Raw genomic sequence first — 27,049 nt, forward strand, 5'->3', positions numbered from 1 at the left:
GATAACGATGGATCTTTGCTCGTACGATCACTCTCACGATGGATCTTGCGAACCATCGTTAATTTCTTTGGAGCGTTTCCCGAAACTCCTCTTAAGATGAACGCACATTCGCTGCACTCACGACGTTCGTAGAATTGTACCTGTCCAGTGACATGGTGCTGAAACGGGCTGTGACGCAGGGGGAGACGCAGGAATGTCGCAGGAAAATGGGGTTAAAAAGGGTTAAAATATCTCCCCATCAAGGCCAACCGCAGAGTAGCCTACGAAAAGAATAGAGTGCAATAATATGAATGCTAAAGATATTAAAACACAATTGATTAGGCCTAGGCTGACATATATATCAGTCCTAATCCTGAACGCACTGTGCAAGGGCATCAGTTTGTTTTTAGAAGTGGTGGGGACAATAACCATAAGCTTGAGTGTGGTTTGAAAAGTGCTGGGCACCCTTATGTAAGCTATTCATCCATTCAACGCTGCATTACAATATGCTCTACAGTCAGGGGTTGAAAATCCTATTCGAACAATAAAAGTTGAAAACCACAGTTTGTGTTTTGGCTTGTTTTGCAAAATGGCGTTGGAAACACCAGGGAATTGGCTCGGGATATGTAATACTAATACACACAGGACAAAGAACAGTGTTGGCAATTTAACACTTATCTTGACATCAACCAAGTTTACCAGACGAACAATGCCAGACTGTAAAGGGGGTACGAAATGAAACGAGGTACTGAGCATCAGCCTTTTGAAGACGAGCAAGGGCTGCTGGTAGCATATGTTATGCTGCATTAAAAAAAGGAAAAAAAAACAAGCGCCCAGAGGAGAATTGCATCTGCCAAATCCTGACCAACAGTAAACACTTGCGAAGGGCCAATGTAGATATCACTCGTTATAACATCATAAGCAAATTGCCCCGCAAATAAAATCCCCTACAGTTTAGGATAATCACACAGGTTATGCGAGAACATATTTATGTCAGGATAGGCCTACCAGGCTCCAAGTCGTACCATATCTCAATCAGACAAAACAACTATAACCACATTCAGTGGCGCCTCCAGAAGGTTATTCCAGGGGTGGCCAATGAGGGCCACAGCAAATCTTAGGGTGGCATACTAAAAAAGAAAAGAACGTACGCAGTTACGTCCCGGGCAGCGATTGTTGACGGGGGGGGTTGTATCGTGGACCTACGGATTCCAGTGACGGTTTCATTCCGTCTATACGAGCAGGTGTGCGCCTGCAGCCAGAGGGGGCGCCAAAATACCTATTCCCCACACAATGTTATGTCGTACTTCATTGATAACCGCTACGCAGCGCATTGGTTGACAGTATTTCTCTTATTTCTTGTGTTGACGAACTTCACCAACTACCTATCACATCTGGGGTGGCCACAGGGGTGGCCAATGAGCTTTCAGGGGTGGCCCTGGCCACCCCAGGCCACCCCCTAGAATCGCCACTGACCACATTGGCATAGCAATCGCACCGTGTGTAGCTGCTACTAGCTGCAATCTATATATACAATGCATACTAGCTGGAGCACCAACCAGAATCAGATCACAATCGCTTAGGACCGTGGGTAACCTTGGGCCAGGTCATCACGAGCAAACAGAACCAGCAGCAAAGTTTACGCAAACCAATTTCTTACCTTATGTGGCCCTCCACATGCAGGCTAGATGATGTATCCATATCGTTATCCAGTATCACAAACATGGTTTTTACAGGAAGCAAAAGGACCGGCTATCTTATGAATACAAATTTCAATTTTGGCTGTCTGTCTTGAAAGTTCGTTCACTGTGCGTTCACACCAAACGCGATGGGGCGACAGGATCCCATACAAAGTGAACGTATAGACGCGTATCGGGCGAATCTTTCGCGAGAGAAAACCGGCGACAAGTTTTGATTTGTCGCGCCACACTTTCGCCATGCACAGGAGAGCACGTTCACGAGGATTTGTGGTGCGACAAATTCGCTTGAGTTGAAATATTTCAACTTTGACATGAATTTCGCGTGATGACAGCCAATCAGCGTTCAACAGCGTGGCCACTGAGTGACATGTGTAACGTAACAGCCATTCAGCGTTCAACCGTAAAACTCAGTGCAGTGCAGTCCGGGGTGAACTGCAGCATGGAGGAGAAAGTGATTGTTGCCGTTTGCGACTCTCGGAGCTCTATATATAATAGTACATAATATAATATAATTGTATAATAATATCCCGGCCAAAAGCTCAGTGCGCCTCCGGATGGCCGTAGCGCGGGGAGCTCTCATAGGGATTGGGCTTCTCGGGGTTTGTTTACCGGCGTTGCTATGGGTTCCAGTCTTGTGTGTTCCAACAGTTTATTAGGTAGGCCTATCTAATAAATGATGTCTTTGTGCGCTCCTATCGCATGATTTTAGACTCTACGATTTCGGCTGAGTATGTGGGGATTTTTTCAGCCGCAATTGGTTTGCACATTTTTAAAAGTGGTGGGGAGAAAATTCGTATTTAAAATAGTGGGGGGGACATGCCCCCCCATCCTCCCCGTAATCGACGCCTCTGGCACTTTGCATACATTTATTCACAGAATTTTCCCCCCTGAAATAATTCCATATTACAAAAATCCAAAATAGCTTGTGTGACAACTACTTATCTTAATGTGCTGATTTCTGAAACATACTTTGCGCAGCAAGAGAGCCGACTTTATCTGATTCCGCATAAGGATTCATTGATTGGCTCTCTAGTATAGATTATTTGTAGACATTAAAAATGCAACGTTCCATTCATACATTATCATTCAAACACGGCCATTGCCCGATTAGGAGAGCTTGGCCTAGGTTCTGCCCAAATTGTTGGGCAGGATGGGGTAGGCCAGGCCTATTCAACTAGCGGCCCGTGGGCCAAATGCGGCCCCTCTTAATTTTTTTCTGGCCCGCAAGAGGTTGCATGCAAAAAATAGATAAAATAAAGGAGAAACATAGTTGCATGCAAATCAGGTTTCTGTGTGTAGCCGGTGATACTAGCCAGTATCAATATCCCACAATCAGGAACTGGCATCACTTATTCTGACAATGTTTGGCTCAACCGCTACGTATGAGTCTAGCTTTTCTCATATGAATGCCATCAGAACAAGGGCACGTTGCTCCATGACCTATGAGAAGCTGCATGAGTGTCTCAGGATGAGCCAAACTAGGCAAACAAGGCAGTGCAATCTTTCTCACTGACTCACTGGCTCAAAATGTCTCATATGTACAGTAGTTCTGTTTTGTGATGATTCAAACAACATTGTGGAATTCTAAATACGTGTCCAAAATATGTGAGAACGAAATCTTTAATAATGATATGATTAAAAGTGAAGAAGGAATGAATGAGTCTGACAAGTTTATTCCATGTAATAGTACTATATATATTAAGTTAACACTACTTGAAGTACGATTTATTTTTAGCGATTTATTGACGTAGTTTTACTCTGTGTGGCCCATGAACCCCCAGTGGTTTTTCCTTTTCGGCCCACTTATTAAGGAGGTTGAATAGCCCTGGGGTAGGCTATAGGCAGGGTTCGAGTTATGATTCCATCTCTGTGGGCACCGCTGGACTGGGCATAGGGCATGGCGGGCATATGCCCGGTGGCCTGAAGCCTTTTATTTATTTTTTTATTCATGCCAAACTCGCGTCTAACGTAGCAGGCCACGTTAACTTCAATGCAGGCCACATTAACGTCAATTCAAGTTAATGCAAGTTAAACTGGCAGATCTGCCTTTATCATGATTGATTGAAGCCTGGGCCAATGAGGTGAGGGGCAGGCCAATTTCGCCTACCCCTCCATCTCAGCCTCCGTTGGTGACTTGGTTGGTTAGCCACTGCTAGCAAGCAGATCGAAAACGGGCAATATGGACCCTAGTTGGAAGAAAAGAAAGGGTGGCGCTGAAAGAGCCAGGGACCAGAAAAAAGCAGCCCTTCAGGCAGATGCTACGAAATGCCTAAACATAGCTGATATGTTTGCTGCTCGTGGACATGGAGCCTCCACATCTGCAGCAGCAGCATCAACAGGTAGTGGAGGAGAAGATGCTCGACAGCAGGTGGACGAGGCGGCCATGACGGTAAGTCAAGGTTAACTTCAGCTATTAATTAATGAACAGCAAAATGTTTATAAATCAGACATCTATGTGTGAGAAAGAAATATTGATCGTCTGTCGAAGTTAAGTGCTGTCTAACCTTGTCACTCAGATATGAATTAATGTCGGACCGTCGGATATTATTTTGGTGTTGCTCACTGCCAGTCATGTAACCTAGCCTAGCAATGTAGGCTAGGCTAAATGGTGTGCATGGCTAGCTACAACGCTGCCGCAGCCAGGTTGTTTATTTATTCTTTATTCGTTGTATTTGTGTGACTGTTGTGCCACCGCGGGGTTGCTTCTTTATTCTTTAATTTGTTTGTGTGACTGTCGTGCGTCGGCCTTACGAAATATGCTGTTTTGCACAGTCTTACTGAGCGATGGGGTGGACGGTCCCTTTCTATAGAACAGAACTAATGTATTTTCTCACTCCTCACTTCTGGGCACCTGCTTTTGTGATGAGGTAAAATAATACGCTGACTTGAAACACTCATAGTGGATCAGATTAAGTTAAACTCTGTCCTTGCACAAAGTACATTGCAGAGAAAATGTAAAGCAGTATCTACCTTTAGTGCACATGAGACCTTATATTAGAATCACTGTCATTTAGAATTAAAACATTAGATCTGAATACGCATTTACTCTGTCACAGTCTTGGAACGTTTTTGTAGTGTTGAAATGCACTATATGATCACCTGTGTTATTTTTCTCACATTTCTATCTTTCTTTTGTCTTTTCATCTTTTTTAAGGTTCCCATGCTTAAGGAGTGCTGGGTGTTGCTGCTGAGAAGAGGCAGATGGGGTAGCATCAGCATCTCTCCCACTTGTTGGATTGTGTGTGTGTGTGTGTGTGTGTGTGTGTGTGTGTGTGTGTGTGTGTGTGTGTGTGTGTGTGTGTGTGTGTGTGTGTGTGTGTGTGTGTGTGTTCTGGTCCATTTGAAAGCTCTCATTGGTTTGCATGCTGCATGTAAGTTACCCATTCCTTTTCGTTTTAATGTTTGTTTTATTGATATTCATATTCTTAATATACAGTATAATTGTGTATTTATTTACTTTATTTTTTCTATTTATTTTGTACAGTTAAGTTAAGCAATTTATTTTATTTTGTACAGTTAAGTAATTATTGACTCATTGTAAATATAAGTGTTTAACTTCAATTGTTATGTGTGTCATCACTTTTTATTTTATATTCAAAATTAAATGGATGAAAATCCTATTCTTTCCAAGTCCTGGCATAATTTCCCACACCTAACATTTTATTTTGTATTGACAGTTGATTAGCAACACAAATTGGTAATAAGAGAAATCCTTGCTGTTACTTGTAGCTTGTAGTGAGATAAACATCTTGTGGCCTTTTTGTGTATTGCAATTTTAGGTCAGCCTTTGCATCCAGTCATTGGTACAGTCATCCAGTCATTTGTTGCTTTAATAATGCATTGTATCACACAAGTAATGATATATTATTCATAGTTTAGCCTACAGTATTACATTTATTATAATTATATTAACTAAAATGAATTAATTAATATTTAATATAATTCCTTTACTTAAATTTAAGTAACAAGGTTGAAAGAAATGACATGTCTAAAAAGTAATGTGACCTACGGTCAATAGATCATACTTTTGATAAGCCTAACAGTATTTTGGGAGAACTTTTCATAATGCTTCTCATAGTGTTAAAATGTTTGTCTCCTAGTGCACATTGATCGTTTAAGGCAGTGATTCCCAACAAGGGGTATATGGTACATATACCACCTGAGGTGCGCAAGCAAACTGCAGGGGGTATGTGGATAAATTAACGAATTGTGCAGCATAGTCATTGCATGAGTGAAGGGGTACTCATGGTGTGACAAAAAGGCTTAAGGGGTACGCATGTCAATAGCAGTTGGGGAAAAAACCCACGCTGTCACACAGCGCGCTTACATTTTTCCCCGTCAATACCTGGTGGTGGCCTGCTCTTGGTTAAAAATGCCCGGCCTGAAAAATTTCCCCAGTCCAGCCCTGTCTGTGGGGGTCTCTTAAAGTTGTTGACGGTGGAGGGAGACCGTACCGGCCTTGCGCTGAATTGACAGGGGGGGGGGGATATAGGACGTAAACATGGTCTATTATGACACGGCTCTTCTCAATGCCGTGGAACGCTCCCTTCACTTGCATGGGCCCTTCACAACAACGCCAGCTTCTTCGGTTGCTAAGCGACGTCAACGTCTTTGGCTAACTATTTCTCTGCTGATCAACACTACGTATGGTAACAAATAAATTGTAAAAAGACACCTTGTGAACTTATTTTTTCGTTTGGCAAGTAGCCGCTCATTAACGAAAATAAGCCCCTTCAGGTCGAAGAACCTCCGTTTCGCGTCGGTGTCCAGTTCCCCCTGGCTTATTTTCTTAGATAATATTATATAACTGACAGAGATTGGATGCCGATGGGAACGTTGAGGATTGAATTAATTAGTTTGGTGAGACTTAGAAGTTTCAAATGGAGACTTTAACCTCTGGGCTATCTAACACCTAATTATCATTTTGACAAGCTGACCCTAATATAGCAGGCTTTAACCCGCTGAGCACGCCTGATATACATACCGGAGAGAGGTCAGAGGCCAAAGTGGGTTATATGGGACGGATTCAATCTCTGGAAACAATGAAAGGAAAACTTGTTATATGTTCAAAAAAACATTGATTGAAACACTTCTTTATTGACTTTCTTTTTAATTAATTAAAGTTGTTTTCGTTGGGGAATATTTAAAGATTAGTCTCCTAAACTGGATGGGTAAAGAGTTGAATTCCTTCATGAAATCACCAGCAGGGGATGACAGTAGTCAGTGTTTTTTTGTATGAACACCATGATTATGTTGCCACCATGGTGGTTTGCTGGGGTTTCTTGAGCTCTGTGCTCAAGAAACAAAAACACTTGATGTTACGTCCCCCGCTAGGGGAAGGGGTGGCAACATATAACCAGATGTTTTTGGTTTAACTGAAAGTTGTTTATTTAGCCCAGAGCATGGGATAATCAATTCAACACAAACAGAGGAGGCAAAACTACAAAAGGAAAAGGACCATTGGGTGCTGTCCAAATCAAAGAAACAAATATAACCAAGAAGAAGCTCCCAAAATACAAGAGTGGAACAGCACCCCTGCGTCTAGTGTTTTTAACAAAAGTATAGCTGCGAGTCGGTGTTCGATAACCCCCAAACAAAACTCTGGCCCAGTTCCCGTGTAGCAAACTAGAGCCTCAATCAAACAACGAATGATCATCCCAATACCCAATATGCCAAGCTGCATATCCAAGGCCAGCTGACGTGAATGTTGAGCTCATCCAAATTAACATAATGGTCAGCCAATCACACGCGGGGAAAACACATGATCATTAGCATAAGCATCGTGTAACTGAGGATTTTACCCATGAGGGCGGGGTGTCAACCCGCAACCGTAACACCCCCCCCCCCTTAAAACACAAACCATTAGGCTTTGGTAACATAATTAATTACAGCAGTTATCAAGCTACAACCTAGACAGAGCATCTGCCAACACGTTCTCTGACCCCTTCTTGTGACATATTACTAAGTTTTACTCTTGGACGATCAACGCCCACCACATGAGCCGCTGGTTGTGGTTGTACATGCCAGATAGCAAAACAAGAGGGTTATGGTCGGTGAATATTACGACTGGTAATGGGCTGGACCCGACATACACTTCAAAATGCTGGAGTGCTAACAGCAAAACAAGGGTTTCCTTTTCAATAGTGGAATATCTGACCTGATGCTTGTTAAACTTGCGCGAAAAATAACAAACCGGGTAGTCGACCCCATCAGCATCTTCCTGCAACAGTACCGCACCAGCTCCAACGGCGCTAGCATCCACCTCTAGCTTAAAGGGTCTGGTGAGATCGGGAGCGGCGAGCACCGGAGTGTTGCTTAGGAGAGCCTTGGCACTTTCAAAAGCATGTTGGCACTCAGGGGTCCACACGAAGTCCACCTTTGGGCTGAGCAGATTGGTTAGCGGATGGGTAATAGTCGAGAAGTTACGGCAGAAACTCCGGTAATAACCTGCCATGCCTAAGAACCTACGAAGTGCTCTTCTTGTTGATGGAATGGGGCACTCTGTTATTGCTTGCACCTTTGCGTCTACCGGACGGACTTGGCCTTGACCAACCTGTCTCCCCAAGTAGGTGACGGTGGCCTTCCCGAATTCACATTTCGCCAAGTTCAACGTGAGGGAAGCTTTGGCGAGACGTGTGAACACCTGGTCAAGGATCTGCATGTGCTCCTCCCAAGTGGTAGTGTGCACAATCAGGTCATCGAGATATGCGTTACAGTTAGCCACCCCGGCCAAAACCGAGTTTACTAACCTCTGAAAGGTTGCTGGGGCGTTACACATGCCGAACGCCATGACGGTATACTGCAAGAAATGATCTGGAGTTACGAAGGCCGAGATTTCGGACGCGCGATCCGTCAGTGGTACTTGCCAATAGCCTTTGAGTAAGTCTAGTTTTCTAACATATTTAGCTGTACCCAAGTTATCCACGCAGTCCTCCATCCGCGGAAGGGGATACGAATCGAGAATGGTGACGGCGTTCACTTTACGGTAATCCGTGATGAATCGAGGTGAACCATCGGATTTAGCCTCTAGAAGGCACGGGGAACTCCACGGACTGGACCTGGGAATGGCTAAGCCATGTTCTAAGAGGTACTCTGCCTCTACCTTCATTAGCCCACGCTTCACTGGGTTCACTCGATACGGATGCCGTTTAATCGGCTTATCGTTGTTAACGTCAATGTGATGCTGGAGGACGTTGGTTCGAGTCGGAACGTCGTTGAAGAGGCTGGGGAAATGGTTTATGAAGTTAGTCACGTCACCTTGCTGCTCGGTGGACAGGTGATCTAACCGAGAGGACAACGCCTCTAGCATCTCCGAGTTGGGCAACCGGGCACCCTGACGTGTGGGATGCCCCATCAGCTGTACCTCATCATCAGCAGGTTCCGCAGCGTCCTCTGCCACTATTAGCGCGGCGCAATCACCAACAACAACAGGGATTTCGGCGGAACTCCTGTTGTTCTCTCCCCTGGAAAAATATGCTTTCAGCATGTTAATGTGACACACGCGAGTTTTACGCCTTCTTTCAGGAGTTTTAATGACGTAGTCGGTGTCGCTGAGACGATCGCAGACTTCATATGGACCGGAGAATCTAGCGGAGAGGGCCGACCCGGGGATTGGCAATAGCGCCAAAACTTTATCGCCCACGTCAAAGTGTCGAGGAACGGCAGACCGGTCGTAACGACGCTTCATGGTGGACTGGGAGATAGAAAGACATGCCTGGACCGAGAGTGGACCCAGAGGGAATAATAAATGCCTGGACCACAGAGTGGACCCAGAGGGATGCCTGGACCGAGAGTGGACCCAGAGGGAATAATAAATGCCTGGACCATAGAGTGGACCCAGAGGGATGCCTGGACCGAGAGTGGACCCAGAGGGAATAATAAATGCCTGGACCATAGCGTGGACCCAGAGGGATGCCTGGACCGAGAGTGGACCCAGAGGGAATAATAAATGCCTGGACCATAGAGTGGACCCAGAGGGATGCCTGGACCATAGAGTGGACCCAGAGGGATGCCTGGACCGAGAGTGGACCCAGAGGGAATAATAAATGCCTGGACCATAGAGTGGACCCAGAGGGATGCCTGGACCATAGAGTGGACCCAGAGGGATGCCTGGGCCGTGAACGGAACCCAGAGGGAAAGAGAGAAAAAAAAACTAGGCTCTCTTGCCAGGGTGTTGGCCTGATGCAGTCGCTCACGGAAACGGCTGACGTAATCTAATACGTTCTTTTCTGGCGAGGGGTCCTGCGACGGAAACGCCCCCTGTAATGACTTTAGAGGTCCGCGGGGCGTGTGACCAAAAACGAGCTCTGCCGGACTGAATCCTAGGGATTCCTGGACGGCTTCACGGGCCGCAAACAACACGAAGGGTATTCCCTCGTCCCAACGTTTCTCTGTTTCCAGGCAGTATTTGCGGAGCATTGACTTTAGGGTCTGTTGCTGAAGGGAAAAACGGTCTGTCTAGTTACTGGACCAGATGAAATGAGACGGAGAGGTAATAAAGTCTGTCGGCACGAGGACCTTGAATTTATTAAGTAAAGTGGCAACGGTTATACAGAGTCATAAGCGTGAGAAATCGAATTTGTCTAAGTCCCTAATCAGCGCTGATGGTTCGTCCGGAGCTTCGCCTCCGTGGAAGGTCTGCTTCAGAAGAAGGTGAAGAGTCTCTGTGTGATACAGTTTTATGCTGTATCCTCCTCTCGATGAGGTGTGTGAGTTTGAGGTGTGTGTGGTTCTGTGTGTTTTTGCTTGGCCTTGGCTCCCAGGCCCTGCTGTGTATGCCTCCTAACGGGGGAGAGCTCCTCGTGTCTCCGGTGTGATAAATTAAACCGGGGAGTGCCCCCCCCGAAATGTGGCTTCTCAGGCCCTGGTGTGGGCAGGGGTATCTCTTGGTTCCTCCTAACGGGGAAGAGCTCTCAAAATGTCTCCTGTGTGGTAAATTAAACCGGGGAGTGCCCCCCGAACTGTCTCGTGTGTGATAATTGAATGTGGCTCTCAGGCTCTTGGTATGGGCAGGTAACGGGGGAGAGCTTCAAAGTGTCTCCTGTTGTGATAAATTAATGTGGCTCTCCCGTTCTTGAGGATGACTGGTGCATTGTCTGAGTGTCCACCATCTGCCAGCCTGGGAAATGGGGCCTTCGGCTCCGGCCTTGACCTGACTATATTCTCATGTATGTGTTATGTGTTAAAAGTTGACTATATTGTAAGGTGACTGCCATGTGATGTGCTCATTAAGCTAGGGTAGGAGTTAGCTATATTTATAATGTACATGTGATGTACTCAGCAGGTTATTTTGCCCAACAGTGCCACCGTTCTAGCGCACCTTGAGACTCCGGGTGATACGCGCTGGAAACGGCATGATGTACATTCAAGGTTTTGAGTACCTGATTAAAAAGGTTAGACTGGAAATGTGTGCCCTGGTCAGTTTGGAGCACACGGGGAAGGCCAAACGTGGAAAAAACGTTGTTAACGCCTTTACTACCGAACTAGCTGTAATCGTCCACAGTGGGATAGCTTCGGGGTACCAGTGTTGTTTTTGGCAGGCATTTTAGATTTAGTTTTAGTCTTAGTCTTTTTGACGAAATGCTTCTTAGTTTTAGTCCCATTTTAGTCATTTCTATCTTTGAAAGTTTTAGTCTAGTTTTAGTCAGACGAAAACTCAAAAGGTTTTAGTCTAGTTTTAGTCCGACGAAAACTCCAAAGGTTTTAGTCTAGTTTTAGTCCGCTGCTAGCACCGCTGCTAGCACCGCTGCTGCTGCCATGGTGTGTGTGTGTGTGTGTGCCTCGTCCACCAGCCTCTCTCTGTAGTGTATGAGTGTGTGTGTGCCTCGTCCACCAGCCTCTCTCTGTAGTGTGTGTTCGAAACCGCGTACTTGCTTACTACTCCTACTAACTATGACGTCAAATTGAGTATGCAGAACGTAGTAAGCGAGTTTTAGGTAAGCGAGTAGTATCCGAATGTCTTCTACTTCCGGTAAGATTTTGAGTAAGCATCGCCAGCTTACTAGACGTACTCAACTGCCCCAGAATGCACTGCGTCTATTCAAAAGAACAGTGGAAGCAATGGCGCTAAACGGGGAGCCGCAGCAGCAGTGCTTTTAATAATTGTTTAATAATTGTTTTTAACATATCACCGCAAATCCTTAGGTTGAAGATGTACTGTGACGTTAAATGTGACGTTTATATATTTATTTATAATATTTATTAACGGCGCCCGGCCGGTAGGTTATTGACACGTCATTTGATTCACGTCATCTGAGGTGGTTAAGTAAGGACGGTCTTCTGAACGTCGATTACTCAAATGGATTACTCAATCATTATTTAAGGATTCGAGAAGTAAGCCAAATATTTAGTAGGTAGTAAGCAGTAAGCAAGTACGCGGTTTTGAACACACCCTATGAGTGTGTGTGTGCCGTGTGCGTGCAGGTGCAGCTGCGCGCGAGCGAGGCTTTTAGTGTGTGATGGGGGCGTGACTGTTAGGACAAGCAGCTGGCTCCATTTCTGATGTCTGAGCTCTTGATTGACATTGCACGCATATTATAGTTGGCGGGAAAAAAGCATGTTTTGAAACTTTGTTCGTCCACTCACTAACAATTTAGTCTCGTCTAGTTCTCGTCTGACGAAAATGTCTACATTTTTCGTCACATTTTAGTCTTTATATGGCTTTGGTGACGTTCGTCTTAGTCTCATTTTCGTCATGGAAAAAAGGGGTCTGACGACGTCATTTTCGTTTTCGTCTTGCCTGACGAAAACAACACTGCGGGGTACCGAGTGGCAGCGCACATGATGGTGAGTAAATACTGGTTTCCACTTTTAGTCCGGGATAAGGGACCAACACAATCAACTATTACCCGCTCGAACGGCTCTCCTATTGCAGGTATCGGGTGTAGTGGCGCCGGAGGGATAACTTGATTGGGCTTACCCGCGACCTGGCATACATGGCAACATCGGCGATACACAGCAACATCAGATTTAAGCCCGGGCCAAAAGAAGTGTTTTAGAGGAGGATTAGCTGATTTTTGTTACCCCTAGATGTCCTGACCAGTGACTTTCATGTGCTACAGACAGAACGTGCTGACGGTACACCGAGGGTACCACTACCTGATGTGTAGCACTCCACTCCGCGTCGACAGCTAGAGGAGGAGACCACCTACGCACCAAAACGTCTTTATCAAGCAGATAACACACCTTTTGTTCCCTTGCTTTTTCGGCACTCACCACATTATTGAAGCATTTCGTTAGTGTCGGATCCGCCTTCTGAGCAACGCAAAGGCGTTCTCGAGTTACCGGGAGGTATTTGCCGTCAGGTGGTGGCATTTCGGGGCTGGCGGAACGCACCGGCTCGGCGGCACAGGTCTCTATTTCCATGCCAGCTTCCTCTAACAACACCGGCTTAAGCACACTATCAAACAGAGAGCCATCGTACCCTTTTTTTGCTTCTGCACGGGTTATCACGCAGGTAGGAAACAACCCCGAAAGTGCCTGTACTAGATCAATCTCTGTGCGGTGCGGAAGGTCCAATACTTCCAGTGCAGGAATCACTTTACCGCCGGCTATATCGTTACCCATTAAAAGAGTAATACCTTCAATTGGCAACGCGTGGCAGACAGCAATGGGAAAGAAACCAGTTATTAGCTTGGTCTGTATGTGTACTCTGTGTACTGGCCGGGGGCTGTACCCCATCTCAATGCCACGCAACACAGAACCATATCCACAAGCTGAATGATCGGAAAACGGCAGCGCAGAGGCGAGAATCACCGACTGAGAGCACGCGGTGTCTCTCAAGATTTGTACCGGGTGTTGATCAGCAGGCTCGCCCGTTAACGACACTAGCCCATCGAATACGAAGGGTTTAAAACAATCATCAACCGGTTTTCTATCACCAACCCCATGGTTGGTGCATGGATCTGTTTTAATTAATCCAATGCCTTTAGGCTGTGCCCCACTAGAAGACGATTGTTGTTCCCTACGTTTTCGGGTAATACAGTTGGCTATGACATGCCCAGGTTTGTGACAGTAAAAACATTCCCTGTCTTCCCTCCTTGGGCTTTGCGGCTTCGGCCAACTATTTTGTGAAGCCGGTATATAACGCGGCTTCTCAACACTCTCCGATGAAAACACAACCTTGTGCGTTAAAACATACTCATCGGCTAACACCGCAGCAGAGGAAAGTGAAATAACCTTTTGTTCACTTAGGTACACCACGATCCGGTCAGGCAAACATTTCTTGAATTCCTCCAGCAATATTAACTCCCTCAAGGAATTAAAATCATTGGCCCTACATGTGGTGCTCCATTTGTCGAACAAGACTCCCTTCTCCCTGGCAAACTCAACGTAGTTCTGAGTCGGGGCTCTTTGGTGATTCCGGAATTTTTGCCTGTACGCCTCAGGTACTAATTCATATGCTCGCAAGATGGCAGCTTTAACAGAGTCATACTTTAGGCTGTCCTCCAAGGGGAGTGCAGCGACAGCTTCCTGTGCTTTCCCATGAATTTTGCATTGCAACAGAAGGGGCCAGACCTCAGTCAGCCACTGCAGAGCGGAAGCAATGCGTTCGAATGCACTAAAATATGAATCGACCTCAGTTTCACGAAACGTGGGTACTAAAACAATATGCTTTCCGATATCAAACGCTTTACCGAGCGCCGGAGTTGGTGACGAGGAGGTAGCCTCGGCAGATGCCCTCAGCGCATGCACCTCCTTTTGGGACTCGAGCTCAAGTCGTCTCAACTGGACCGCTTTGTCAACTTCAATTTCCAGCTTCTTAATTTCCAGCTGGAACTGGGCTTGCCTATTCTCAGCCTTTTCCTGAGCTTCTAGTTGGAGGCGGGCAAGGCGGACTTTTAGCCGAGCAACATCCCTGGATCCAGTACCAGCAGAAGAGAGGGGATCATAGCGAGGCAGAGTATACAGAGTTTTGGTCAGCTCATCTACCTCAATGTCCGCTCCAAAGTCTGCTCAGGCACCGCCGTGAGGTTCAACCTCTACCTTTTGGCGACCAACCTCCTTAGCCAGGGTGCCATCCTCAGGCACAGCAGAGTCTGCTTGCGCTGGCAATACTATCAACGCCAACTCCACCCATTTGCTAACCACGATAGCTTTTAGGTCCCTTTTTAGTATTTGTCTAGAATAGAACACACCGAAATAATCCGCTATCTGTGCCAAATCATCCTTCCGACCGCGGTCTACTTGACTAATCGAGGGACCGGCCAAGAAGGACTCCAAATCGAACAGCGACATTTCAATTAAATTACGTCCAACCACCAAGCTATGTACAACGTCAGTTTAGTTAAGGGATCCGTTTAAAAGGTATCCCGGGACCTCTGATTTAAAAGCTCTTTCTTTGTCTCACCTGTCCCACCATTGGCCCATAACAGGTCAAATGTATCCACATGTTGGACTCACTATACTGGTTAATACACACATAAACATCCTGATGGACTTCTTCTATTGGTTACATATAAATACTAGGGACGTCAAACAATAGTATTTGTGGGTTATCTAGTGATTAATCACACTTTAAAAAATTATAATTTAAATCCACTCCAATTGAAGTTAAATGAAATTATCAAATGAAATGACACACTATCATTCATACTAAATGTAGTTAACAAGTAAAAACTAGACCAAGAGATCTTGAGGGGGTTTTATTGACTGTGGGTTTAATATGAACCTTACGGAAGACCACAGATTTGGGAATTGTAAACAGGCAGTTAATTAATACAAATGGAAACCAACAGTTATTACAAGTGTAGTTAAATTCAAATCAGTAGCACCACTGCAAGGGTAATTTAATGTAAAGTAAGTGGAACTAAAACAAACATGATTTCTCAAATAAACAAACATGCTCATCTTGACATCCCTAACAAATACACATTTATTTTGGAAACAAACCGGGCTCAAAGGTCGCAGTTCACAGTGAGGGTAATAAATGCTTTACTGCAGACATATCGACTGTATTCTGGGTAGGAGTTGACCGTTAAATTAACTTAACAACTTTTGGAGAAACAAGATTGGACAGAGGAAGAGATGACAAGCAATGAGAAGGTGTGGAAGAATCGAGAGATATTGAAGTGTCTCATCGACTGTGTAGTGTTTCTTTGACAGCTTTGCTGGTTTCAATACTGCCCATGGTCCTTTGCTACGTGTCCTAACAAAGCCATCATTGATTGGTTAAATCGGGGAAATTACTTAGAGCGTCACAATATTATGCTGACCTGCGGTATCACTTGGCCCCAGCTACGGTTTTTACTGGCACATCTTGTAAAACAATCTCAGCAGTGTAGTTACTGATATACTGAATGACACAATCAAAGAGAAGATAAGCAAAGCCAAGTACGTCACATTCATGGTGGACGAGAGTACGGATGAAAGCAAGACCTGGGCTACTGAGTCCGGCTCCGGTCCACATCTCCCTGCTCACCCCCCCCCCCCCACCCCTCCCTCCCTCCCATCCGGCTCCTCCCCTATGCCTTGTTTTAATTTCATTTATTTTATTTATGTTTTTTAGCTTGTGTCCCCCGTTCTTTGCTCCATCGCTGGCCGCTGGCGTTCTGCACGCTCTCAGGAGGTTCTGGAAGAGTCTCCCTGCCGGCTGTCAGAAGCCCAGCTGTGCTACAACGATAGACCCTACCTGAGCGGACGCCAGCTCCAGCGGACCTTCGATACTGATACGGGAACCGTGGTCCAATTGTAATGCTAAACATTACACATGGACAAAGTTCGCAACTTACACTGCATTGTAGACCCAGTGGGTCCAGTACAGGTAGAACCCGGCACTCGTCAAGTACTGGAGACCCGGTACATGTAGAACCCGGTACTGGAGACGGATTACAGGTAGAACCCGGTACTCGCCAAGTACTGGAGACCCAGTACATGTAGAACCCGGTACTCGTCAAGTACTGGAGACGGATTACAGGTAGAACCCAGTACTCGTCAAGTCTTGTAGAGCCAGTACAGTTACAACCCGGTACACAAAGTACTATAGACCCAGTACAGAACTGCTGTAACACTATGTGTAGTCCTCTTCCCTAAACGGGTCCAGTAGGGTACATCTTGAAGCCGATACAGTACCTTCGGGCTGGTACAGGTTCATAGTGGTGCCGTGCTGTGATTTCATGTCATGACAAAACGTGTTACATTTTTATGTACATTGAGATCGCCAAATGTTTTTTGTTACAGCGTAATTTCTTTTTAATAGTCATACAAAGGTCATGTTTTTTTAGTAGTGTTGCAATACTTTAACCATTCTGTTTGGATTGAAACAATTGTCTACAAGGACGTATTTGATGGTATAAAGGTGTATTTAATATGATTGATTATTCAACCATTGATCGATATCCTTCATGCCCCCAGAGCGAGTCAACTGACCTGTGTTGGGTATGAAGACCTTTTCCAGGAGCAGTATTTAAATGTTGTAAAACTGCTTGTCTTCATTTAATTAAATGAAGAAGATGGCGCAGACTAAACCGTATATTCTCTGTCACTTTGATCCAACTGGTTTTAGTTCCTTTAGGGTCTGCTGAGGTGAAGACTGTTCGGGGCTCTAGGTTCAAGTTGTAAACACTGTCGCTGATTCACTGCACTGTGTTGCTTGTGTTGCTACAGGTAGCCAGTGGGCGGGGCTGAGAGGCTTGTCAGCTGATGAGGTGCACCTGTGCAGGTCTGCCACGCAGGCTTTAGCCAGTCTCTCTCTCTTTCCACAGAGGCAGGTGGGCTTGGGTTCTGTTTAGGGTGGTTCCTTAAAGGTTGGTTAGGTGATTTGCGAAACGCCAGCAGATTTTGAAAATACACAACTCAAATGGTCCTACCCCCTCTCCTTCAACGCTGACTCTGACTCCACCCATTCCAAGTACCTGGACGCGCAATCATGCACGAGCGCGAACAGAGATGCGCGAGAGCGAGCCAGGCTGGAGTAGGTTTTCGTTTAACAACATGGCACTACATTCAGCTGTAAGTTGCACCCAGTACCGCGGGAAGTAGGAGTGCTGGGGGTGCTGCAACACCCCCTGTCCGAGGCCCTGTCTTATCACAGAAAACGATCATTTCTAAAAACTCCGGCCAAAGTGGAGATTTCTGAAAACGCCGGTTATGTGTTGTCGTGTCAACGGGGAGAAACGGGATTTTAGGTTCTGAAGCGTCACATTATGCACCAGGAAATGCTTAACGTCATGTGAGCGCCCGCTGTACCGTATTGGTCCGAATATAAACACAAACCCCATTGTAAGACGACCTATATTTGGAAAAAAGATTTGAAGACCAGACCCGTTTTTTATGAATAAATAAATTGTATTCATTGAAATAATATACGAAAATAAAAAGGCATCGAATAAAACACTGCATTGCCACTAAACAGTAGTGCAAATAGGCCGTACTGATGTGTACACCAAAGACTATTCCTGACACTCCTCTGCCCCGCTGTGTTCGCTCTGGCTGTGGTCGCTCCGAACTGTTTCGGCCCGTGGCAAAGCGAGTCATCCTCGCTGCTGTCCAAGGCATTTTGAGACGCAGCATTTATTTAATGCTCATATGACTGCAATGTACTTCTTGGAAAGAGGGGTCGAATCCAAAGGAATAGCTTTAACGAGACTTTATTTGTATAAAGTATTTTCGGTATGGTAAACTGATGCTCTGAAGTAAAGAGAGATTGGAGATGTGCCTTAGCACGTGCGAGAGTGTTCTCCTAGCTGATCCTAACCACAAACCCACGTATGGTAATCGCTGCCGGGAGAGTTCTAAAGTTTTCGTGGCCAGGTGGTCTTCTTTATGGACTCAGCGAGGACCGGAAGACTTGGAGAGGAACCGGTGTGACGTAATCCTCGGTTTTCCTCGCCTGGTCTGTGATGCTGCCCTCTGTGGCTAAAGTATCTATTGCAGCCTTCAGTAATGTCCTGCTTTCCCTTGTGGCTATGTGTAGTATTTATTGCTTATATATTTGGTCCTACCCCCTATTGGTTAAGTGAGGGAAATACAGCTTGTGTTCCTAAAATACGTAACAGTCCCTCCTTGGTCATCTTAGATGACCATACAATAATATTTTAGATCATAAACACCATTTACCACACCGAAAACATAGTCAAAGTAGAATCTATCATCAACACCATCAACCGTCGCGGAAAGACCTCTTGAAGAGAGGGGAAAAACCACTACGCGTCCCCATAATACTGAGACGGCATTCACGTTGTGGGTCTTGTTGAAAATACAGGTCATTATTTAACAATACAACAATGAACATGAATCTTGTTATCATACAATCACATGGCCAAACAGCACACAAACAAAACCATCAATAGAAATCCTGAGCTAATACTTTTGGTCATGTGCTACAAGGTCATAAAATATTCAACAGGTGCAAAAGTAACGTAAAAATTGGTGGTCATAATACAATTTTTAAAATTTCAAAAGGATTGATAAGCTAACATGGATTTGGGGGGTTCAGGTGATCTTCGTGTATTGGTGCGCCGGTTCATGTGGGTGGTTTGGGCATGGATTTGGGGAGTTCAAGTGATCTTCGTGTATTAGTGTGCCGGTTCCTGTGGGTGGTTTTGGGCGATGTTATTATTGTAGTCATTGTTTTTACTGTCGCCGTCGGGTTTGTAATTCATGAACCCAAGACTCGTCCCTCCTTGTCAAGGGCTCATCTCAGAGAGGTTACTCCTACACCATGGGAGCCTCCTCACAGGTTCTCCGTCGTCGTGTCAGCAACAGGTGGCCTGTAAACAACCGTCTCAAAGATCAACAGTACCATTATCAATGCAGCGATTCAGAAATAACGGGTTGCATTTGCAACACTATACAATAACAAACAGCCTGTATGGTTGTTAGAAATGTGTTATTCAAGTAAATCCGGGATATTGATTATCTTATATACAGGCACTTCTACTAGAATAGTATAGGTGTTGACTATTCTACATATTACAGCTGGATATGGTCGGGCCTCTCAGGTGATGTATCATTCACTTTCATCGGATCATATCTGATCCCCATGTAAGCCTGAATGGCACTTGGGGCTTCTGTAGCGCCTACTGCTGTGGGGATCAGCAGATGCAGTAGCCCTCGTGCACAGGGAATACAACGGCAGCCGGTGACAATTAACACGGTCTCTGCATTTATTCCCGCAACGGGCACTTACTGGATCATGCTTTTCCACCTCCCAAACATATTCTCCATCCAACCTGTGAAATGGTCATTAATGCCGGAGTTCTCTGCCAATTCTAACCTGAGGGATTGTAATTATGCCAGCAACCCATCCAGAGCTGTGTTATTGGGGATAAAGTTGGCCTACAACACGTTGTGCCTATCGCATTTATCCCTCCTTGCTCTGTCAATAACATTTCCATATATATACATATTCCTTTTAACTTTATCTGTTAAACTGAACGAAGTGTTGCTGATTATGATACATGTAATTTATCTAAACAATATATATATACATAATTTTTATATGGTGGACAAGCAAAACAGAACCAATTCAACTCCTGCCGTTATTTGATCTCCTCATGTGACTGCTCCTTGCTCGGCGGAGGCAGTTTATCGGCTCCGGGTGTGTCTGCATTTGGTTCTGGAACTTTTGTTTCTATTGTAGAAATACAAACTCATGTACAGCAGTTAGTTGTTCAAAAACATTTCCTATAATTCTATTTTTAATTGTTCTAATGGAAGTCCATTATGGGACCCTAGAAATGTAAGTGTAAGCATGAATCTAACCGTAAGCATTAGATGCAAAGTTAGCTGTGTCAGAGTGATACACTGTACTCACTTTGCTTCTGGAAACATAGGACCTGAAAATTGTATGCGTTTCAAACATGTTTGTATTATAATTGATCTATTTAGTGCTTGTGCGGATTTTAAATTTTTGTTTTGAGTGTCCCATTCCTTATTCTGAGCTGATTTCAACCTTCAACCTTGATTTAATATTCACACTACATCCCTCCTTGCGCATTGCTTCAGCTATGCGCATTAGAATTAACCAATCCTAACAACGCTGAGTGCAACCAAGTTGAAGTTCCTTTCCTTAATCATCTGTACCTAAACCAATCCATTATGAAGATATATGAAGACCAGTACATACCAAACCAAAGGTCGATAGTTGTGGGTCTATGCAGCCGTCTTGAGACCACGCTGTAGTTAAATGCAGTAAACCGTAAATGTTTCATGGGTCAGATGCGCCGTAACTTATCAGAGTAAAAATAAATATCAGACTATGAGACGCTGACGTTGTATCAAAGCGTTACAGCAGTAGCAGTGGCATTTGAAAGGTTAACCTACTACTTCTGAATCTAAATTGAGCCTATATTGTCCCTGGCGAGCAGATGTATTGCTAACCCATTTCTTATCTTATAAACCCAAAATGATGAAAAAAGGGAAATTACAATGTTAAAATTTGTATGTTCAACATCACTTCTTTGTAACCGTATCTGGTTCCAACAGTTACCTTCATTATACTACCCGATTGTCCTACACTATCTATGTATATTGGATGACCTAATCTTCATTTATTCTACGTATTGTTCGCATTTGATGTTGTCCACACTTGATTCACTCCTATGTACAATTATCTAGTTTTTTGTTGGTCAACATCAAATCGATACATTAATTCAACCTTTTAATCCTGGCCCACTTGAATTCTCCCCGAAGGAGCCTGTTATTGTGAATTCTCCCGGAGCCTCCCATTGACCTCCACCGTCACCACCCCAGAACCCGCAGGAACGATTAGTCGATTAACGCGTGGCCCGGAGGCTCCCAAGGAGCGCCACAATCCAACGTCTGACACCAAGTCTATGGGGGAATCTTGAGCCAGGGCAATTAAAAGTTTCTAAACTAGGTAGAATAAGAGTCATCCGAATTATGCACATCTGGGCATTAAATATATGGTGATATTCTAAAACAAAACAAAACTGAACCTAAAAGAAAAATTCAGAAGTTATTGGGTGAAGCAAATGTTATTACAAGTTAATTATAATGAATCGTTTTCTAATTGTCTTAGTTTTATATGTGACATGTTTTCAATATCCCCTCGTGTATGTAACAGTCGAGTAACCTCCATTATTTTGGTGGCTCTGACACACACAAGAGGACATTCGCACATGGTATATGAATCCACCATTTGTTTTCATTCTATATTTTTACTTATTTTTATTTTCATTTTATTTTTATCTCAATATACACATTCGTAAGAAAAGCACGAACGAAGATGCATCATAACATGCATCAACAGACCTAAAAATAAGTATATTATTCAACAATTTGAGACCTCAGATGGGATTTCTTCCTGCGGAGCCCTTTATTTTCTAAAGGGTCCGCAGAGAGGTCTGCTGAGTGGCCAGGAGTTCTTACACATTCAGAAGTGTTGCTGAGGACAGCTGCCTCACAACAAACCAAAAGCCTTTGTTAACCATATGGTCATCTAAGTCATCATTCCTTAAGATGTCATAAATATGGGGTTGGCCGTTCCTTATCACTTGCGTCTCTGCGCTTCTCTGGGGATCAAGGATAACGGGCCCAAACCAACACAGGACAACAAAGGAACAGAGTGAGAACTGATTTCCACTAACCTCAAAGGATTTTGAACGACCCTGCAGAATAACAGGGTGACAAGACCACATGGGAAAATACAAACATACAAAACTTAAATTTGAACATTATCAAAAATATCTTAATATTAAAAATCTGCATTTCAATATTAGGCATCATACTTCTGTTGTTACCGTAACGTTTTTTATAGTTTGTAATGAAATATATATTTTAATCGTTCTTATTTTGGTATTTTTGGACCTCGTCAGGTTTGTTGAACTATGCATTTCTACCGCTTGTCCTCAGGATCCTCTATTGGGGGGGACTCTTCTGCTCTCCTATGAGGCAGGTTATCCCAAAACTCTTCTAATAAGAATTCCCAGGCCTGGTTAATCCCCGGACTTCTGTGGACGAGCGGTATGCATGCTATGGACAACTTTAAAGGCTAACCGTTCATGATGCGGAGTTTAGATAATTATTCCTATCTTAAGATCACCGTGTAACTGTCGTATAGGGATCTGGTTTGATGCAAGACCCCTGGGTTGGTGTCCTTTTGTAGGACTTCTTTCGGTTCTGGAATCCGGCATTCCTAATTGTTGAATACAAGATATTGCATGCATATTGGTGGTATGATATTATATCTATTGCAATCGCTCCAATGGAAGCAATAGTTGACCCTTGAACACCTCACGCAGTGTTATTCAGTCTATTCGTCTGTAGTAGCTGATTATTGTAGAATTTAACCCATGTACCTTTAATATTCGCAAAAAACGTATTGTAATTGTGTCTACCGCAGTTGAGCTAACTCCCTCCTTGGGCGCCGTTTAAAACCATGTGTACCATTTATTAATTAGACATATTATTCTAGCAGTTGAACCCCGTGTCTATTTGAACCAGCCTGGTTCTCTACCTGTCTTGCTACACAAAACGCATGTTGAATAGACAGAAGCGCTCAGCAACCTGAAAAAAAAATTAATAATTACTGTCCGTGTTTGGCATTCGTTCTTATACTGCCATTTCCTGGAGAGAGAAAGAATTAAGATCAATGCAGAGAAGTAAAAAGATGAGTGTTTGGCAACTATAATGCTTGTGTTGCCACCTTGTGTTGCTTGTGTTGCCACCTCCTAAAGAGAAAAGAGAATTAATATTTTATGCACAGAAGTAAAATGATGATCGTGGGCAACTGATCGTTGTGTTGCCACTCCCTGATTAGAAAAGAGAATATTTGTAGTAATGTTAACGATTAAAAATGATGAATGTCCATCCATTACTGCTCGGGTTGCCACGGCCTGACGAGAAAAGAGAACAAATTTAGTACGAATGCAAGAGATCGGCTACTTGGAAAGCTGGGGGTCGTCTAGTTGGGACTCATAATAGTTATATATTTGTGGTACATTTGGAGATGTTGAGATGTAATTGGGAATAATCTCGTGTTAACGAGTAGGGGGCACTACCAAGAACTACAAATATGGCTGCGGTGCATACTACATACGTATCAGCCGACTACAGAAACTTCTTTGAGTTCTATCTGTCCGGCTGAAAATTGTGGTACCTTATAACATAAGGCTACCACTTAACCGCAATTTGTGTTCTCAATACACTATGGCTCTGCGCTGTGTGTACATTTATATGTACACAAGTTATTGTTGTTAAAAATAGCGACAGAGAGAGAGATGTGTCGTGGGAGAGGCTGGGGGGTGGTCTTTATGATGAGGGTTTAGAGGGAGGAAGATTGGTGGTGGGGGGTGGGGTTCATTAAGACAGTGGAGGAGGAGACGCGGAGAAAGACGGGGTTGGAGTGAGAGAGAGATGGAAGGCCAGTGAGGGGACAGGGTGTTAGACTGGGCCTGGAGGGGGGGTGGTGGGGACTTTTACGAGTGTAAAGGGTTAGGAGGGACTCGTAGATTAATAATTCATCGTTTTTAATAACAAAATATCAACAGACTTGAATGTAAAAGTAATCATGCAGTCTTGGATGTTATTAGCGGATCATCAGATAGGTGGTATTTACTCTGACCGTCCGCAATGGAGCTATTGCTTAGGAACACAGACCGTGCCGGCCTCAGGAAAGTTCAGAAGAATGGGAGAAGTTAAAGATAATAATGATTGGAACTCTCGTTAATGTTCTTTTGTGGCTCAATCTTCACAGAGACCGATAGTGGAGGACCTTACCTCGCACCCATAACCATGAACAATCGTTAACGACAAGTACTCAAAACGACGCCAGTGGGGCATTTAAGACAAAGCTATTCTGTGGGGAAGGGGGGGGGGGGGGGGGGGGGGTCTTTATGAGGGGGGGTGGGAGACAGGGAAAAAAGGGTGGGGAGGGAATTTACGAGAGGGGGTTTAGGCGGGAGGAAGAGACGGGGAGATCTACGAAGGGGGATCGAAGGGAGGGTACAGGGGGGGGTTGATTCACTACCAAGAACTACAAATATGGCTGCTGGTGCAAACTACATGCGTATCAGCTGACTACAGAAACTTCTCAGAGTTCTATCTGTCCGGCTGAAAACTGTGGTACCTTATGGCATAAGGCTACCATTTAACCGCAATTTGTGTTCTTAATACACTCTGTTTCTGCGCTATGTGTACATTTATATGTACACAGATAGCCCTATGAGATCCTTGGATGATAAGGGGAACTACAAATAGAAGTCAATGTTGTTAAAAATAGCGACAGAGAGAGAGAGAGATAGAGAGAGGTGATGTGGGAAGGGTGGGGGTTCGTTCTATTCTCTGGGGAAGGGGGGGGGGGGGTCTTTATGAGGGGGGGTCTTTATGAGGGGGGGGGGTGGGAGATAGGGACTAAAGGATGGGGAAGGAATTTAAAGGTTGTATAGGTGATTTGCTTTTTTGGCCATTTTTGCAAAATTACTTGAAATCCTTATCATAACCCGCTTACAGCCACTGAGTTAGAAGTACTGACATGAAAATTAAACAAGTCAATCATCTGTGGAACGGGCAGGGCTCGAAAAACTCCAGCCAATCATTTCCATTGCCACCGAGTTGCATTGGACAGTAAGTACGTCAATCAAACGGTCGTACTGCACTCCCCCTCCCCCGCGCCCCGCGCGCGACCCCTTCGTGCAGTACTCGTGACCCAGAGCTCGTGACCCAGAGCAAGCTCCTGTTTGTTGTTATCCTGCGGTAGCTACTGGAACTAGTTAATCCACATTTGGACCTAGCAGTAGAAGACAATTTCCATGGCAGACAAGACGCCACCATCCCCACCACCACCACCACCACCAGCAAAGAGAAGGAAAACTCTCTTTGAGAGTAATTGATAATAAAAACGCTGAAAGAGAAAAACTGAAATCAAGAATAATCCTAGGCGCTGCTTTCGAACGTTGGCGGCAACTGAAGGACGAGAAGGGTCTAAAAACCGATGCTTGTGTGGCGGTTGACCTAGTTTCAAAGTTTATACCGTTTATACTCGGTAATACCGGTGTGGAGACGAGTGTATTACTCGGTGTGAAAATGTCCACACCGCGGCAACCCTAGTGAAAACCAGGACTTCCAATACAATTATATGAAACAAACATACATTTTCTAAAAATAGTAATAATTTATGTGACCGTTTAATGTTTATAACATCTGGTCCAACCATTGCAGCGAGAACGTATTCTCAGCAGGGGGTGCTGGGAAAAAAAAAACTCAGCCTGCACTAGACTCGCAACTCGTTACATTGATAAAAAAAGATGTATAGCAGCGCAGCTCAATTACACCAGTGCATGCGCGGACAGTTGAAAATCGATCGTTCACATCCAGCTGCTCACAGAACAAGTTTAGCGCACCACCGCTACCCTCACACTTTTTCATATAACCTTTTTTCAGCACTAGGTCATATGAGCATTAAATAAATGCTGCGTCTCAAAATGCCTTGGACAGCAGCGAGGATGACTCGCTTTGCCACGGGCCGAAACAGTTCGGAGCGACCACAGCCAGAGCGAACACAGCGGGGCAGAGGAGTGTCAGGAATAGTCTTTGGTGTACACATCAGTACGGCCTATTTGCACTACTGTTTAGTGGCAATGCAGTGTTTTATTCGATGCCTTTTTATTTTCGTATATTATTTCAATGAATACAATTTATTTATTCATAAAAAACGGATCTGGTCTTCAAATCTTTTTTCCAAATATAGGTCGTCTTACAATGGGGTTTGTGTTTATATTCGGACCAATACGGTACAGCGGGCGCTCACATGACGTTAAGCATTTCCTGGTGCATAATGTGACGCTTCAGAACCTAAAATCCCGTATCTCCCCGTTGACACGACAACACATAACCGGCGTTTTCAGAAATCTCCACTTTGGCCGGAGTTTTTAGAAATGATCGTTTTCTGTGATAAGACAGGGCCTCGGACAGGGGGTGTTGCAGCACCCCCAGCACTCCTACTTCCCGCGGTACTGGGTGCAACTTACAGCTGAATGTAGTGCCATGTTGTTAAACGAAAACCTACGCTAGCCTGGCTCGCTCTCGCGCATCTCTGTTCGCGCTCGTGCATGATTGCGCGTCCAGGTACTTGGAATGGGTGGAGTCAGAGTCAGCGTTGAAGGAGAGGGGGTAGGACCATTTGAGTTGTGTATTTTCAAAATCTGCTGGCGTTTCGAAAATCACCTACCCAACCTTTAATATTGCAACTGCGCCTTATGGATGTCTTCACAGATGTCCTCTTTTGTTTTTACATATTATGTAGTACTACGATTCTCCATATTGTTTTCGGTAGACTTGGAGTTATAACTGGTTGCCAAAGTGACCAAATGTTCACATATTGGCTGTTGTTTGCATGGACATCACCTTCTGCACAAAGAAAGTCAACGGAATATTACAGACGGAAATCTGTAATTTACTTCTAATTATGC

General features: G+C 44.5%; 2 long non-coding RNA genes across 2 annotated transcripts; both read left to right on the top strand.

The window, feature by feature from the left end:
- Positions 1–3,538: 3,538 nt before the first annotated feature.
- On the top strand, positions 3,539–5,297 carry LOC115548231 (uncharacterized). Its single transcript, XR_003977552.1, has 2 exons — positions 3,539–4,068; positions 4,834–5,297. It is a non-coding gene; the product is annotated as an uncharacterized LOC115548231 (long non-coding RNA).
- Positions 5,298–10,037: 4,740 nt separating this feature from the next.
- LOC115548235 (uncharacterized) lies at positions 10,038–11,072 on the top strand. Its single transcript, XR_003977556.1, has 3 exons — positions 10,038–10,111; positions 10,921–10,922; positions 10,980–11,072. It is a non-coding gene; the product is annotated as an uncharacterized LOC115548235 (long non-coding RNA).
- Positions 11,073–27,049: the final 15,977 nt, after the last annotated feature.

The sequence above is a fragment of the Gadus morhua genome, chromosome 8 (assembly GCF_902167405.1).
Source record: "Gadus morhua chromosome 8, gadMor3.0, whole genome shotgun sequence".
In the NCBI taxonomy this organism is placed as follows: Eukaryota; Metazoa; Chordata; class Actinopteri; order Gadiformes; family Gadidae; genus Gadus; species Gadus morhua.